General features: G+C 39.0%; 1 protein-coding gene across 3 annotated transcripts in view; it reads left to right on the top strand.

The window, feature by feature from the left end:
* The window catches only part of LOC124158017, a 740,388-nt gene that overhangs the window by 80,549 nt on the left and 641,071 nt on the right, over window positions 1-18,768 (top strand). For 2 of the 3 annotated variants that reach the window (XM_046533162.1, XM_046533160.1), the window contains exon 1: window positions 14,848-15,666. The exons of the other annotated variant lie outside the window; for it this stretch is intronic. The gene's annotated coding sequence lies outside the window, so the exon portion shown is untranslated. Of the gene's footprint in view, window positions 1-14,847; window positions 15,667-18,768 lie in introns of those variants that run through there. 3 annotated transcript variants of the gene reach the window in all.

Here is an 18,768-nt window from a genome sequence, read left to right as displayed (position 1 = left end):
GAATGATGAAGCACTATGGTGGAATGTTCTTTATTAACCCAATTTAAATTCTTCAATGACGTTCATAATGCTTGAAATAATAAATGCTTGAAATACACCATTCACTTCTTTACAGCTTGAGGAGATCTTTAATAAATTATATTTCAAATCATTTATAAAAACTGCATTACAAATGAGAAGATATTTTAAAGAATTGTTGAATGGACTATCATTAAGTAAGTGCTATTTAAAATAACGAGCGTGCTGCGCCCGCTCCCAGTGGGCTTCCCCCGCTCTTTTCAATGCAGGTCCACAGAGGGATAGGCGCGTCTCTAATTTTAAAATGAAGAAAAAAAGGCAGAGTCTTATGTACAAATTTTATTGGAATGTTCATGTACAAATTTAGGTCAGGGGACCTCTTTACACACAACGTTGGAATTAATTGCACTATCCTCTGTTAAACGCATATGATGACTCATACTTACGTATCAACAGTAGACTTGAATGTGGAATCAGCCGCATTTTGATAAAAGTTATTTAAAGAATGCGAGATATTGTTGCAAATGAACAAATGCATCAGTTTGTGCGCCGTTAACGATAGGAATATTTACCAGTTTTTGTTTTTTTGTTTTAAATTATTTAAAAACCAATTTTAGGAAACAATATCAATATTTAGGAAGTAAGATATGCCGTCGCATGTTCTCTGATAAATTCTGTGCATTTTGGTACCTCATTTGTTGAGTTTGGTTGCGTATAAGTTGAGAAAAAGATATATATATATATATACAGTATAAATAATATAGTAGATTTCAAATGCTTTGTATTACTTAATTTTTGATTTTGATTTTTTAATGGATAATCGGTGTTTCGATTTTCTAGCAGGAAGTTTAAGGATAAAAACACCTTCGCGAAGAGCGTAATAATAGCTTTAAAGTCTTAATTGCTGAGGGTAAACATATTTTGCAATGTCTAAGAGCTATAGATGAGGCATAACCTTTGAGCAATCGTTATTTCATCACAACGTCTGGGTTTTAATACTGTTTTGTGATATAATCACTTTGCCTTCATTTATTTATTTAAAAAAATTTATTTCTATACCACCGAAAACAGCCTTACGGTCTTTTACAACGGGGTTATTAACATTATAACCGTTTAACATTCATAAACAATTATTCGCTGTATAGGGGAAACTTACTTTGGCGGGACGCGAACCAGCGACCTCCTGTTTGGCAGGTAAGGACTTTGCCCCGCCACAACCGAGGCCGATTATTATTTTAATCAATATTTCAATTATTACAACAAGAAGCCAACTATTATTTAATTAATGTGTATCTATATAAAATTTATTCAATTACAAAAGTTCTCTTCAGCTATTTATTTTATGTTCAAAGAGCATTCAAGTGTAAGTGAGTCAAAACTATTACAGAATCTCCTCTGTTCCGTGGAATACCACTTGAGAAACACTCAATTAGTCAACATCCAGAGGAGTATAGGTAAGTGTTTGCACAATCGAATTATCGATGGCTAAGTTCTAACAACACTTGTTTCAAAAATAGCAACATATATGTTGAGTGAAAAACCGATTAATTTTTTTACTTGTTCACCGAAATTAAACATGAAAGTTCATAAAACTGAAAAATAAGCATTCATTTGCAAACAAAGAGTTGCTTTTTGCTTGAATTTTATTGTTTTAATGTTATTACACTTTTTTAAAGATACCTGACTCAAAACCCGGCCGAATTTGATATACGTGTTGTTGGAACTTAGCCATCGTAATGTCATTAAATGTTCGCATCAAGTCACTTAACCGTCCGCATAGGGTGGTTTCCTATAATTTTTTCATTGCCTCAATCGAAAGATTATTACTCCTGTAGTACACTTTTAAAGCTTTTAGATTTTTAAATGACGATATCTATTTTTCGCGATTAAATGAAAAGTGAAATTTTTCAAGGGCGCGAAAACGCGACGGCTAAGTATGAATGATGGGAAAACTCCGTGCGACGTCGTTCTGGTTCCCGCTGCCGCAAGTGAGGTGACCTTGGGGCGAGGCTCTGGGCGCTGATACGACGCGGGATGCTGGCAGGTAGCAGAGTACCCTGCTTGCAGTAGCGCTTGGCTTAAAGAAGGATTATTAATACCTTATCAAGCGAAGAAAACTTTCCGACCTGAGGCAGTTTTAATAGGTGATTTTTAAGACATGTTTCCGAGCTCTGTGCCTCATGCATGCATTGGTAATCTCATACGATGTAAAATTCCTATCTACTCGTATAGAAACTAGGTCCCTGTGACGTTACGTTTAGTGGCATCGCATGGGCGCCAATCTGGCCTTTTTCAAATGCGGTTAAAATTGACCATTGCCATTCGTCTGAACTGGGAATTATAAAAACAAATAATTTGTATATTGTGAATACAGTAATGGTGGGTAACGAATCGCAATCAATGCCTTTCGTTTTCTTTGATGAAGAAAACTACCCTATTTTTGGAATGAGACTCGGAACACATTCCAAAATATTCCAATATCAAGTTCCAAAAATACTAAAATTAAGGCAATAAATAATGTTTCATTTCATAAAAATCACGATGATATTCAGGTAATATTCTGGAAAACATATGCTTGCAAAAAGATCGAAATTCTTTGTCTGTGCTTTAGTAATCACTAAATGCGGTGAAATTGTCGTGCCGAAATTATCGCTCCGATGCATAAGGCACACCTCCCCTCAGAAGAAATTTTAACCAGAAGTTGCAATGTGGTATGCACGTGAAACTACAATCGGCATCTTCATCGATGACCTCTTGAATAAACGTGAGTAGTCGAGCATAAAAAAGTTTATAATACATAAATGAGTGAGTAAAAGACATTTTTCTAGGAAAAATGAGGACGAGACTGCAGATGCAGTATCTCAGAGACAGTATGATATTACTTCAGCGCTTCGCAGGTATTACGAGCCCCGATGGACACACGTTACGTCCGGCTTTCTTCACTGTTAAGCTAGCACACGAAGGCCCCACAGCGAGATACTCCGACACATCGGTAGAGGGTCTCCCATTTCAACGGCGTCTCGACTCTACGAGTTTCCGGGGGTAATTCACGCCGCCCATCAGCATAAAGGTTACCCAGACAACTGCTGCGCATATCTATCCTTGGAAATTCTACAGAAACCCTCGTTGCGCACACGAAATTAGCCGGTAGTGAAGCTGGAGCAGTGCCCCTTTGAACGCAATCTCTGGCCCTTAGACGCTCTACAAGAGCCTAAACCGAGTCAAGGTGAACCTTTGAAACATACATGTAAGGTAAGTTAAGTATAGTAACTACCTTTAACAGCTATGCGTATTAAAGTATTCTACCAATTAAGGTAGATTTGCACTGAGTTTTAACGAGACATGCTGTCAGTATCCCATCTTCTTATGGACTCCCTCTCGTACCTACTGCCTAAAACTCCTATTTTCTCTTCCCTCATCTCCCTCGTTTACCCAGTATTCTTTCCTCTAACACTGTTTTCAACATCACCTCCCGTCTCCACCCTCACTCCATTCAAATACTTAGTCTCCTCCGTATTTCGCCGAAAATACTTCGGGGGAAGGGGTGAGGTTATTTGGAGGGAACGTATCTCCCAAGTAAATCAGAGGTTGTTAAGGAGAGCTAATTAATGCGCCACAGCCATAATTTCCTATAAAATGTGGGTGAACTTCTACGAAAAACATTGGTCACAAAACGATGAGCTTTAAATCATGAATAGCTTATCCTAGAATATTTATCACAAGTTTACAGTAGATAGCAAACCTTTTATAATCAGAATCATGACACGTCACACGCATTCACTGAATTTCACACACGCATTCACTGAATGAGAAAAGCGAATAAATAATCAAATCCACGACTCTTGAAGAACATTCCCGAAAATAGCTACAATCAAATCTAATTCATGCACCAAAAAACCATGATACGTGAAGCCAAAAGTCTGAGGAAATGAACGGCGGTACATTTCCTACGAAGGTCGTCCAACTAAATACATTTACATGCTGTAGATGGTGTTAACAATAAAGGCAACAGATGAAGTCAATGTCTGGGAGTTACCATAACTTCGAACCTATTGTGGTGAATACGTATAAGAAATTCTTGTGGGAGAGCCATGAATAAGCTAGGATTCGTGAAGCGTGTTGCGCGAAGATATTCCGGCGAAAAAGTAATAGAGAGGTCCATTTTTTTACTATTTCGGCCACACTTCGTGTATGCGGCAATAATATGGGACCCGGCGCAGTAAACCTTGAACTCAAACTTGATAAAATGCAAAATAAATGTGCCCGATACAACAATAACTGCTACGAGCGTACAGAAAGTGTTGCACAGATGGTAAACGAACTAGACTGGGAGCCGCTGGACACCTGGAGGCTACTCGCTACACTTCACATAGCATGAGCAATTGAAAATGTATATCTTTCAGTGGGACACGGAGAACATCGCATTAGAACCCCACCCCACATCCAGGTCTGAAATTCATTAGATAAATTGAGGATGAAGGATAAATTAAGAGAGATATAACCTATCTGGGTACTTCTAAGCTTTGTGCATGTGCAAAAGTTACCCTTTTCAGTCAGCATACAAATGTGACCAGATTTTCTATATGCAGCAGACCTTTTGCCTACACATTATTGGCAAAATAGTGTCGATAGTCCCAAATCCTCAAAAAGGATGTCAGTATTTGAAAATGTTTCGGTGACATTGAAGTGATCCCCGGCTTCAACAGGATCATCCAACAAATCTTGCTTAAAAAAATCTGCAATGCAGCTGTGGGGAGTTCTCCTTTCACGTGGATTGGTGGCCATTTGTAAATTGATTAACTTTCCTACCGATTTTTCCGAATCCTAGCTATTCAAGCGGCAAGCAACTATTCCCGAAGGTTTTGAAAGTCCTAGAGAGAGAGAATCCTCCAGAAAATATCCAGCGGGAGGAATACCATTAGCATGCGGCGCATCTTGCAGCTAGAAAGAGAATTCGCTCCATCCAAAGTGGAAGCCTTTTCATCGCTTCGATCCTTTTGAAACCAATTTCCTCAGATATCCTCCTTCCTTTGGAACTTCGCCTTTCTCCAAGACGAGAAGTCTTCCCGAAACTCAGAAGCCCTGCATCCCACGTTTGACCTTTCAACTTCCAATCGCGGCTCCGCTTTCTTTCCATTTAGATGATTCACATTCGACGCGGTAAGTTCTTCTAAATTCTTAGCGAGGACGAGCAGAGCCTCTCATGTCCACGTTTCATAATCCAACATTCAGATTTCAATATAAATGGCTTACGGCTATAAATAACCATAAAAAGACAGAGAGATTATTAACAATTCGACGACCCATTCTCACTGAGAATTTGTCTCCCATCAATTGTGTGATTTTCAGAGAAAGAATTTTAAGAAGTAAAATAATCAAGAAGATAAATAAATCACAGAATAAAGTAACAGTGGATAAGTACATCTTTTATGAAAAATTTTCCAAAGTCGTTTCATCTTTTGGAAAAGGTACATTGAAAAAGTAGCCTTAATGGTAAAGGTATTTTCATCACCATGAAAAAACCTGAACGTCTCCTAAAACATTCATGCTGAGAGCCGCATAGGACAAAGATAGTATATCTTTTGAGTTCCTTCTTTTACAAGCTCAAAGCCACTAGCTGTAGGCGGTTAATTCAAGTGCAAAATAAATACAGAGGGTGGGAATAGAAGCACACGTATTGTGTACCTTGCGAAGACAAGAAAGCGAACGGTAATGCTACAAATTAGCTCTGGTATGAATCTATTTACTACCTCATTGGTTGAAAAACGCCACAATAAGTATGACTTATGAAGGACAATATGAGATGACGGTCGTAGTTGTTTTTTTTAGTTTCGGGAGTTTTCCAAAGGAGGATAGAAATAGTATTTTCAGGTCGCCCATAGGATTGAAAAGGTAGATTTGCGATCGTTATTTACACTCACTCTACGTTCAGGTTTGAGTGGAATTAGCGACAAAAAATTCTTAAACTTATTTAAAGGGGGCCACTATACTAAAAGGACGAATTAAGTAATGAGGACGTTGAGCAGTTATGCTTGATTTACTTAAAATTTTGATTTATTAAACATCACGAAGCTTCCTGAAGCTCGAAGGAAAATGTTCATGCGCAGTCCTCTCCATTGTTCTTCTTGATTTCCGCGAGCAGACATGGCAACGCAGCATTCCTTCACTCCTGCGTATTTTCTTAATGTGCATATATAATTTATGCTACATACAAATCAAGCAAATCAAGATCATAGAAAAATTACAAATAAATTGAAAATTGTTTCTATTTGTTTTATTTCTTATTTCGGGGTAAACTGTAAGAATAGATAATGTTCAAACATTTTCTTTACTTTACGACAAATAATGCGTTCAAAAAATACACAAAAGCCGTTTTCTTGATCTATATAAATGTTTGCTACTTTTTGTGGAAAATGAATGCTGTAGACGTGGTAGTTTTCCCTAGGTTTAGTGACAAAGTTCATAAAGTTGACAAAACGGCTAATTTTATTGTACGCGGAGTCACTTATTGCATTGGTGTGTCTACATTTTTGATTTTGACACAAAAAAATTAACACTAGGAAGACGGGAGTTTCGCGCTACCTAGAAGGACGGCTAGGGGTCATTTGACCCCTAAAATGTATTTAGGAATAAAACGCCTAATTTTCAACTACTATTCAGTTAAATCGTACTAATTGTTGAATCGGTTCATTAAAAACACTATTTAACATTATTAAATATTATTTCCATCGTCAAATGTTAATAACAATTATTTTAAAGAATCATGAATACAACCGTACGTAGAAGTCGATTGCAAATCAAATAATGAAAATACATGCACTCAATACAAAAGTTGTGTTACATGTGTAAACAATAGGGGTACTGGGTTTACGAAATTTGCATTAAAATTTTTAAGACTTATTACTTTTTTGTAAAACTCAGACAGACAATATTTTTTTCAGCGCTGTTTCCACAAAATATTTTTTTGCGCTGAATGCGTTCATTGGACGATTTATTCATCTACATCTAAATCTACACACTAACCCGCAAGCCACTTAAAAGCGTGTGGCAGGGGGTGTTAGGACACCAGCCATTTGCACATGAAAAGGAATTTGGAAAATGGAAAGGAAATTGGTGCAATGATTCAATTTGATGGTATTTGGCACCTTTTTCTTTTTTGTGCCCGTGGAGATATGGCTGTTGTATTTGGAGACGTGTAAATAAACTGATACATGCTATCCATAATATCTACTCCCGCTTTGTTTTTATTATGAAATATAATGGTCTCTGGTATTCTTTTATTCGTTTCGGAAATAGTGTCGTCTGTGATCATGCTGCTGAGTGAAATTACATAATTGCTCTAGTTTGCCTGATTCTACGTAAGAGTATGGCCTAAGGTATTTTTGAACACTCGCGCTGAATGGATTACATATGTAGCATGACCAAGTCACGCCTGTTTTTTTCAGATCGTCCATGCAAGAGAAGTTTTCCATTTTTTTGTGACTTCCTGCCAGCTGGATGGCTGGAAAATAATTGTTACAAGTTACATTTATTCCTGAATTCTTGTATTTTACGGTCAATTTAGTAACTATTTATTTCCCCAGCGCTTGATTTGATGGCCAATCATCATCTTTGCCACAATATGGAAATTTATTTAGGATGTATTTTCATTTCACATCTGTCAAAACCCAGTACTCGATTCCAAATTTGTCTGGTTTATTTGGAATTTACCTCATAAAAGGACAGCTGCATTTTGTTGGATAGAGCTGTGCATTTGCTATCACGCCAAAGTCACCATCGGATCACTATCTCGGACTTCGTCGCTTCCATCACACGCAGATGTTGATGGATTGGTCAGAATGTCCTTGAACTGATGTTTTTGATTCACTTCCAGACTGATCTTCAATATTCCCTACAGCTATTTCATTCGCGACGATTCTCTTCTCTTGATATATTTCTCGACTTCTTACTTTCTTCCTCAACTCGCTACTGATATGCATGCGAAAAAATCTACAAACGAAAGCGCATTATGGTAGAATCTTCTCTAGCTGCATTTTAGGAATACGGAGCTGGAGAGCATTAGAAATTCATACAAAAGGACAAAATTTTCAGAAGTAACGCTAATTGCCGTTCGAAAGGCAGGGACTCAACCGCCAACCGTATCCTGATTCGTATCTTCCAGGAACTTGCAGTGATGCTTCTTTTCCGACCTACTTGCGGATTCCAAGGGTAGGATTTACAGTAGAATTCTACAGTCCACCCAATTCCTCCGCTCTCTCAAAAAGAGACAGGATTTTTCTCCAGGACGGAGCGTGCAGTCAACCCGCCCCAAACCCCGACGGGGTCAGGCGGCACTAATGCTGGACACACGGTAAAGGGGCTAGGTCAAGTGACAGTGGCGTCAGGCCAGAAAAATGAAAGTTATTCGTAAACCTGATGAGTCGATATTGAAAATAATGTCACTAAGAGCTCTGAATCTTGGACAACGGAAACAATTCTTGGGATACGTGACGTTTTTCCGGTGTGGGTAATACAATTATCATTGAACAATACATAAAACAAAATTAAAATATCATAATTACATGAATTTACGCAAATTAAGGATTGAAAAGGTTTAATTTCCCTTTGCTGCCCAAAAAATAACGAAAGATTGTGCACAACAAGTCGCTATGCCTAGGTTTTCGAATACAGATAGGAGCCCTTGGGACGAAACTGGCATTGAACCGGGTACTTCCAGATTAAAAATGAAGCAAATCATCTACCACACTAGCCTCTTGCTGATTGTATGATATACATGGCACTAAAGTGCCCACGGGCAAGAAAATAGCGCAAAAACCAGTTGTGGGTCAAATGACCCCTAGCCGTCCTTCTAGGTATAACACGTCATAAAAATTTAAAACAAAACATTATTGGTGAAATTTCAATAATTTATCAAAATGTAGACCAAAATGAACAAAGTCAAAAAGTTTCAAAATTAAAAAAAAATATTTTAATAAAAGAAAAATAAATTTGAATTCTGAAAATGGGTCAAATGACCCCTGCCGTCCTTCTAGTGTTAATTGGAATCAAGAATAAAACTTTTTTTTAAATGACGTATTATGCATTATTTTAGCATTCGCATACGCCAAGATATAAATAAGCTCCTTCACTACGTTATTAAGGCACTGGTAAGGTACTTACGAAAAACTTTTCAAATAGAAAATTCATAGCGGGTGAAGATTACGATTAACCATTCACTAGAATAGTTGCCTCTTTCGGAAACGATGCGAGCCTAATGTAATCCACGGAAAACAAGTCCTAAATAAGAACTCCCTAAAAGCAAATTAACTATAAAATTCACTAACTCTGGGTTTACTCCGTGGTATTCCATTATAAGTTTTCCCTGGGTTATACACAATTACTAAGGTTATTGTGTATATCCAGGAAATTGCTGCGGGCTATTTCCTTGCCTCGTCAGATGATTCCAATTACCTATAAATATGTGTTTGAAGATTCCATCAGCTTCATGGAAGTGCAAATTATCACAATTATTATAAGTGGTATAAGTACTTGTGTATATCCGGGAAAAACTTCAAATTAATTATGTTGCAAAAGGATTAGCGTTGAAAAAAACACGCAAAGGCAATGCTTCTAAGATGCGCCCCCGCAATTCATTTGTTTGGTGCCGGGCCTCAGACCCGCCAGAGGGCGGGTGCTTGGGCCCGGCCGAGTGAAGTGAATTCAACGTGCCCTGAGCGCTGTCTGCTGACGACATTGCAGGCGGGAGCGTTCGACCTCATGACTGGAGCAGTTCGGGACCACTGTTTTTTTGTGTTCACATAATATGTGATAAAGTTAAGAGTTCTTTTAGACACTGCTGCGGGCTTTTTCGTTGCCTCGTCAGATAATTCCAATTACCTATATAGAGGTGTTTGAAGATTCCATCAGCTTCATAAAATGGAAGCGCAAATCGGGACATTGAGCTTCAGGAAAACATCAATTAGCTCAGCCTAAGGTCATTGCAGATATCAATATCTGTATACGAACTTTGAGTAGTTGAGAGAACTGAGTTCCTAATGAGTATTAAAGAGTGGCCTGTTATTGAATTCCACTTGTATTTGGGCAAATTAATGGAAACATTCTAGAAAATGAAACCTACATAATTAATTGCCTTAGAAAAAGCAAAACCTTTGTAGTTTGGATACGATGGTATATGCCACCTGCCAATTTTTTTAGTTTGCCAAGTCCAAATATTGGCCAGTGGAACAAACCTTCGTATTCGCTTTTTTTATTTTGGCCCAACTCTACATCCTCTTCAGCCTCGAAAATTAATCAAAGGTGATTCACGTATAAGGAAAACCACGCTTCTCCAATTCAGTTTTTTAGATTATTTTAACAGTCTCTAAAGCTAAATATCAACATACTGTGTCATTTGAAAAATTTATAGGGGGAAGTTTATAATATTACTCAAATAAAAAAGTAGCTGGCATAGATTAAGAGTAGTATGCAGTGGGATGATACCTATGTTGGCGGTTCATCGAGTTCAAAGCGGACATCATCGCATGGACTTAATGTGTAAATATCCTTCATCCAATTCAGTCATAATGCGATGGAAATTATTGTCGTTATCACTAATATCAGTATACCCACGCAACGCACTTATTAAGCTACGACGTAAGGCTATTGTGAATAAATGAGGAAATACTGAAACCCTATGTAAACTACCGTATATTTAAAGAAATTATTGACTTTTCCAGAAACTACCTAATAGTAAATGAAAAGGAAAACCGTTATTCCACGAACGAAATTCTGCCTTCGATAAAATCCTTGTAAACATAATTACTACAGCGATTCTCTTCGGCGGAATATTTAAAACAGCTCTTTTTTCCTTTAAAAGGAATGGTAGGTACTCTGTAAATTAATGAATTTTAGCATTATATCCGTGTGTTATTTCCCTGTGGGCTTAACTTGGAGGGAATTGGTGATTTAAGAGTAGTATGCTAAACTGATTAGCATTTATCGCTTGTTTTCATATCTGTACACTTACATCAATGCCTGACTTTTTTCTTCTTTATTGATACCCGACTTCGTTGACCGATTTTTTTCCCTGAGGGATGAAAATCGGTCGTGCTCTATATTTAATTTCTTCTCTCCCAGACTTGAATATTCATCACTGTACACCTTTCGTGTAGACTCCGCAATAGGTATTCAATTTGGTTCAAAGGCGGATTAAGGGGGGGCACGTGCCCCCCCAGACGGTGTTTTTTTTGTATTACGGAGCTTCAATCATTTAAGTCTTGAGTCAAATAGACAGGTCATTGGTCATTCGATAGTCAGCGCTCGAAAAAAAGCATCGTATTAATTTAACTTTTCACCGTAAAGCATTACAACTTTTACATTAAATTAAAGAGTACAGTAATTGCTGTATGTTTTTTTCAATCTGAAATATGAGGAGACCGTTTGCCTGTTCGACCCTTGTGCCCCCCAAGGAAAAAAATCCTAGATCCTTCCTCGATTTGGTTGAAAGTTAAAGAAACAAATACGAACCGTTTTTACGAACAGTAGGAGAGTTGAGAAAATGTTTCTCGCTTTCTACCTACAATAGTCAATCCGTGATTAATGACGACAGATATCATTAGGAATATATAAGTTTAATCTTTTTTCAATACTTTGACTACGAAGAATTCCCACTACTGAGACAAAAAGTGAATAGCGCGTAAAGTCATATGATATCTTTTTTTCAGCTGCCTCATCTAACATAAAATTTCACAACCGCAGGTATAATACGTCAAATAACAAGAAGTCTTCGAAAGATATGCACTAGTCCGAAAATAATAAAAAAATTTACCTTGAGCAGCAGTCAACTCAGGTGTCCATGGAAATGAGAATCACCAATATCGATATTCTTAACCCGTGAGAGGCATACGCATTCAAGCTCGTGAGCCAGAAGAACCCAGCAGAGCAAAAAATCCAACGTTACGGGCGATGGAAACGGATGAGGGAATTCCTTGACGGGTCATTCGCTGGCAGTCATTAAAAGTGCATTGCATCGTTATCTTTTGGGAGGGAAGGAGGGGAGGAGGGAAGGGAGGGAAGGTGTGTTGAGTTTGTATCGAAGGCGAGAGACGGGATAAAACACGGCAGTAATCACCGCGTGAGCGACGTCAAAACTGCTAGCTTCCGTTATTATGGACACACATAATTACAGGCACACACAAGAGCAGAGCAACAGGGGTGCATTGTGGGTATAGCAGACGAATAAACAATGGGGAGGCGAGTATGTATCCGTTCATCGTACATCGACTACTATCGGAAAACAAGACTGTTTGTAGCATTATGCATCGCAAGGCTTCTATTCACACACCCGCGCGACCTGCTCACTTGCCAGGAAAAACATAAACATCTCGAATTGGATAGGTATGCAACATCGGTAGCAATTACCAGCGCCAAATGCGATTATCATCGCAAACAATAGAACTGCGTTTGAGCGCTGCAGGAAAGTTACAGAGGAGGGAGGTGCGGATATTATGTGATGACAATATTGGGCGTTAATAATAGATTATAAAAGGTTCGATGGAAAACATCGCTGAAACTAATAATAGAATATCACACGAAATCGCTTTACAGGCGGTGCTACGGACCAGGGATATGGGACTGCCGACACATCTTCGTTTCAATGGTGAAATATGAGGTAACAAACATAGGTAGCATTACATGACACGCTACATATGGTGCCGTGGCTAAAAAATTAATTCTAAAAAACAAAACAGAAACAGGCCAAAGTTTACACTTCTAAATCGCAGATAGTAAACTCTTACGTTCTAAATACTTCAAGATCTGCAGTTATTAAAGGCAATTAAATTATTATGTTTTCATCTTGTATTCATAGAGACGATTGCTTCGAAGATTCATGTGAAAGTGCTTCAACAATTCATGCTTGAACAACGAATCACGTATAAGATAAAATTTATATAGAGTGCACAAACCACTCTTGAAACCCACGTAAAAATTTCTAAACACGCCCAAATATAACAGATTGCCAAATTTTTAAGCCTCAATAAACTGGTGTCAGTCATGAGAGGCGATAGAAAAGAATTTCTATATGGGTTCTATTCATGTTCGAGCTAAGTGGGGCGGCTATTGCTTCTGACATTCCTTATCAAGTGTTACACAATAAGATCAGAAAAAGCATTAAAGATACTGCAGATCGTCGTCAAATTGATACTTCCTTCGGTTCCTGAATTCGTAAATGAAGCAAAACTCCATCTGAAAAACTCCCACCAAAGAAATCCTCATTTCTTTAACTATTGATGCCACAATAGACCGCAGATAATATGGTATGACATTTTATTAACTAGATATTAATGATTTCTTTAATGATTATTAATAATAATTAACAGAGTATGACAACATTCCTGGATGTGCTAAGTCACAATAGCTCCATCCACAACATTTGATTCCAAATCTCCTCTAGCAATTTCCTCTCCTTTCACAAAGTGTCTAAAATTCCATTTTCACCTCTATATTGTTTCTCAGCTCTTTTGTCATCCTTAGCAACACGTGCCCGTGAGGACAGCGCCACTGCACGCTTACGGCTTTTTCGCCGCACTTTCATATTTTTGGTTTTCCTTAATATAAATTAAAATTTTAGGGTATTTAAACGCATTTGGATAACATCTAATTATCAAAGCAATTTAAATATTTTTCTTCCATTTAAACACAAAAAAAGCATATTAACATGCAAATTTCTCGATAAATGCTTTGAATAATTTTTCTTGAGAAATTGCAGACGACGATGTTCTCGGTCGAGGAAAACGGGAAGAAGTAGAATACCAAAGAGTTCCACCAAATATTACGCAGTAAACGCACTATTTCGAATTTTTGAAAAATGCTACTAAATCTCCGCTTAGCTTGTAACTAAGGGTTAATTACCTTAGATATCAATGTTCAAAACGTATGACCTCACCCCTCCATTCCCATCACACGGAACACAGTGATTGTCACTCCACCGCCGTGTACCCACTCTTTGATTCTTATCACCGATTTATCACGCTATCCATTTTCCCCAAACACTTTCTCTAATTTATGACTATTCAGAGATTTTAATCCCCGGCTCTACAATTTTGTGCATTGATTACGACTGATTGAGCAGAAATTATGGTCGGGAACAAATAATATAAGAAAAACCAGAGAGTTTTCTTTCCCTTTGTCTAAAATGTCCACGTTCCTTTTCCACAAAGTGCATCAATTTCCCTTCATATCTCGATTTCGGAAACATAAAAATAAGTATGGAACGAAGTATAACTTGAGTTTTTTTTCCTTATTCTTTGCCTTACTTCGTTTTTCATAAATTTTAACTTAGATTATTAAACTTAATTTCGTATTAAAAAAAATCAAATAATGTTCATTGCGAAAAAATCCCTAATAAAGGAATTTTAATAAAGCGAAACGTTGGTAAAAATTTTTGCACTTAATTTTTAAATACCTACAATCCTAGACACGAATAAACGCACGGTATACATTTCAGAGTCTTGGAGACTGCCATTATGATGGATCCGAATGATCTGATGACTGTTACGAGGATGAGTGCAAGTGGTATAGAGGGCTTGGATGAACATGACTACCAGGGAGTAGTATTGCCTTTTTCGCTCGACGGGGGAGTCGAAGGTGAAGTGGGGTCCTATCGGGAGCGGAGGTGCTTTAAGACGCGCACGTAATAATGAGCGTGGATCCCTGCGCATGCGCCAACCTCCCCTCAGGAGCATCGGGCACCCCATCCCCCTCGCCCACATCCGCCCCCACTGTCCCCCTCCTCCTCTTTCCCTCCCCTCCGGCGCCGGCCTTGGCAGCCGATGCGAGCAGGAAGCAGTCGCCTGAAGGACAGAGCAGAGGGCTCCCGCAGACGCCGGCGCCAACCCACACACCGGCCGGCGCCACCCACCCCCGCCGGAAGGAGGTCACTCCCGTCCCGTGCTCTTTGAGGACACGCGAGGGATATTACGCACGCGAGCCGCACAAGGCCGTACGCCAAGGTCGCGAAAGGAAAGCAGGGTTGCGTGTCTAGCGATTCCTGAGAGACGCGAGACAAATCTTGGGTGGGCGGTGTAACCCCCTGACAAACATCCCCTCTCCGCTAACACTAACAAACGTCTCCATCGGAGAGAAGCGGTGAAGAGAACAAAGAGAAAGACGACAGGAAAACGTCGCGTGACTGGTGAATCTTCAACGGCCACCGTCATCGTGTAACAACATCTCCCTCTCGGCGTCTCAATCGCCGGTGTTGGCGCCAGGAGGCGGCGTGAGAAGGCGCCGGGGCGGGAGGGAGTCTGCGGCCGGCCGATTCGACTCTGGAGTGAGCGACGGCCTTCCATGCATCGCGTGGGCGACCGATGACATTCGCGTGAACTCGGCTAAAAGAGTGAATTCAAACAAGTGGTTCCCCCACTCCATCCGGCCTCCCCCACCCCTTGAGTGCCACTCGAGCATCTCATTTAGAAAGAAAGGAAAAGTATTTCCACCCATAAAACCCCACTCACGACGAGAGCAAAAAGTGCTGGATGAAAGTTCAGTTCGAAGTGAATACAGTGTCTCGAGGGCGAAAGTGATCGAAAACAATTTGCCAGCTCCTTGGAACTAAAAACTTTAATGGAGGGAGGTACTTCCTAAAGGCATCGATTCTTGAAGCAGATGGTGAGTCAAAAATCAATTTTTTTACAGATATTTATATTTTTTCTTCGTATTAAGGGCTGTAAATTCAAATGAACCGCGTCTACTGTCGTCAAGAGAAAACTTCGGCCAACACAAGCATAATCTCGCGTAGATCAAAGTATACCGGGACAAGCCACGGTGATAACTTTTACGGGAGTCACCCGCAACTTAACTGGCTAAAGCACTCGACCGGAAATCGGGGGATCCGGGTTCGGATCCCGGTCAAGGTGAATGATTGTTTCTCTGTGGATCTTTCGCACGATAATCTCGCGTTCCTGATTTTTTTTTTGTAATGCCATAACCGAACAATTATAAATTTGCTCAACTTTATTATTTACCAGTAGCAGCACACACTTACAGGTTAGCTTTCTTAAATCTCCGTTCGTTTATTTAATAATTATCATCCATTTACAGTTCGCTTTAACCCTGGAATTTTTCATCTAGGCTAGGGAAAGCTGTATATTTCTCTCTCTGTCAAAGAGGAAGTCAAGTACATGTTATAAAACAAGTGAAAAGACATGATACTAATGAATAGGATGGCTTATAACAAGCGCAGTAAGGAACACACATGAGAGTACATACAGGAATAATCAAATAGTGGATGAACGCAGAATATATTCAAAACAAAAAGAGAATAAAAATAGAAAATAGAAAATATGGAAATTTGCTGCAACTTCATACAAATATTGGCTGAATATTGAAGAATTTTAAATAAAAAGCGCTTAATGTAGTACAAAAGTTTGACAATTATCTAAATAGCGATTCTAGAAAGAGCTGGAAAATATATCTGGGACAAGACAATAAATGCCAGATGTATCGCGCAATTAGATTGATTGGACTGTAATTTAGGTGGCATAAATTTGCAGCGGTACTAAACGTAGGAAAATAGTCTCTTTTGAGAAATTGGAAAATTCAGCAGTGGGATTTGAGGGGAGAATAATGAACCAGAGTTTAATTAATAACAATTAACATAATTAATACGGATTGATATTTATAAACAAGATATAATTCATCTTCGCCCTGAGTTTGACGCCTTATATCCGTTTGATGTTGGAGCTCATTTCAACTCTCCCTGGCCTGGCTAAGCTCTTAGACTTAGCGAGTAAGATCATATTTGGAGTTGGGTGGGTACCATTACCTCGCCTATGTCACCTACAAAGCACTGAAAGCCGGTATGAAACAACAACGATTTTTGTGATCGAATTTTACCCACAGACTTTTTGAGGGTGCTCCAATACTTCATCCAAATTTGAATCCGGAGCATCCGCTTGGATATTTTACTACACAACACACCAGGTATTCACGGTCCGTTGTTTTACTTCCACAAAGAATTCAGCCACTTAAGAAGGAAAAAATCGGAAGATTATAGAACATAAAGCTTTCTCTCACACTTAAACCTTTATATGTTGGTCATATGCTAAACATATCACGTCCCTTCAAGAGAGAAAATGATAAGCTACCAAAAAATATACCACCTAATTTTTTTGTTAATCCTGACGCAAACAAATAAACACTGAATCGAATCAATTTGGCCATCCACAAGCTGTAAATTTAAGCTTAAAAATGGAATTCAGAAGAAGAATAAAATTAAATTAAAAATTTATATAAGAAAAAAGATCATCCTGCGATTTTGTCTATAACTATAAGAGAACTTAGGCGCATTCTCAAAGATGTTCAACTGGGTCAATTTGGTTAGTTAATCACGACCAAAAAATATACATGTGAGAGATGTATGAGTAGGAAATTTAACTCTCTCCTAGTAAATTAAATTACTTACTCATTTCGTAGTCATGGTAGTTTTTACCCGATCCAATTAGGCTTCAAACCTTTACCCCAAACACAGAATGCCATAACAATGGTGATAGTAGCGTTTTATATAAAGTTTGGAAATTACCATAACATGTTAGGAAACAAGTGAAAAGAGATGATCCTAATCGAGAGGATGACGTAACACAAGCGCAGTTAGGAACATATTGGGAAGTACATTTTGGTCGACGAAATAGCGAATCTAACGCAAAATATCTTAGAAATAACAAATCCAATTATTTGTATCATGGAGCTTTTCAATCAAGTCAAAACCTGAAAAGATTTTATACGTTCACACGGACTCGTGGAATAAAATTATTTCATCAACCGCAAATCAAAAAATAATGCGCCGATTCATTCGGCTTTACCCGTTTGTGTTCCGCCGCTTTCACGCCTTTTTTTAGAGACCTTTCATGTGGTGCCAAGGCGTCATAGGTGTGTCGCGATGGTGACTAGCTGAGTTGAGGGAGACGGCTGCGGCGGAGGAATGGAGGAAGCGGCGTTTACAGAAGACGAACGACGCCTCTCTTCACACCGCGGATCATCCGCGTAAAACAGGCGACACACGCCACCCGTGGGGGAAATGATGTGGGGGGGGGGGGGGGAAGGTCCCCTGCGGGCGCACGAGGAATTTTGAGACCGCGCAGGGGTGGGAGTGGCGAGGGGGAGGGGAGGCCACAATGCCACGAGGCGAGAAGACAGCGTGCGACTTGGGAGGTGTTGTCAGAGAAAGGCGGGATGGGAGGGAGTCAGGAAATAATCCATTAATCGTTCACAGAGCAAAACCCAAAGGTAAAAGTAAAGATGTCTGTGTGCGTACACAGAAATAGCATTCAATTATATATTTATTCCCATACCACCAAAAAAAGCTCTCTAAATATGGCCTTTTACATTGGGGTTTTCAACATGTTAACAATTTTAACATACAGCTACAATCATGCCCTGGTTACGAGCAACATACGCAGGTGGGACTCGAACCCACGACCTATTGTTTGGCAGGAGAGGATTTTACCCCTCCAAGACCGGAAATAGCATGACATAATTCCCTCTTATATGACATATAATGAAAATTCTGACAGAACGTGCATGTATTCATCAGAAGAATTGTGACATTCAGTGCGAATAGGTTTGATAGAGCCGAACCTTAGAGTTTGACTTTGATTTTAGTACAATAAAGTGAGTTTTTTAGAAATGTTTACAGGACATTGAGATTGCAAAAACATAGATAATTACGAACCAAGAGGTCTGTTTCTGCTTAGCAGAACAATACTGAAAATC

This window comes from Ischnura elegans, chromosome 4 (genome assembly GCF_921293095.1).
Source record: "Ischnura elegans chromosome 4, ioIscEleg1.1, whole genome shotgun sequence".
In the NCBI taxonomy this organism is placed as follows: Eukaryota; Metazoa; Arthropoda; class Insecta; order Odonata; family Coenagrionidae; genus Ischnura; species Ischnura elegans.
This window is presented reverse-complemented; position numbering and strand designations above follow the sequence as displayed.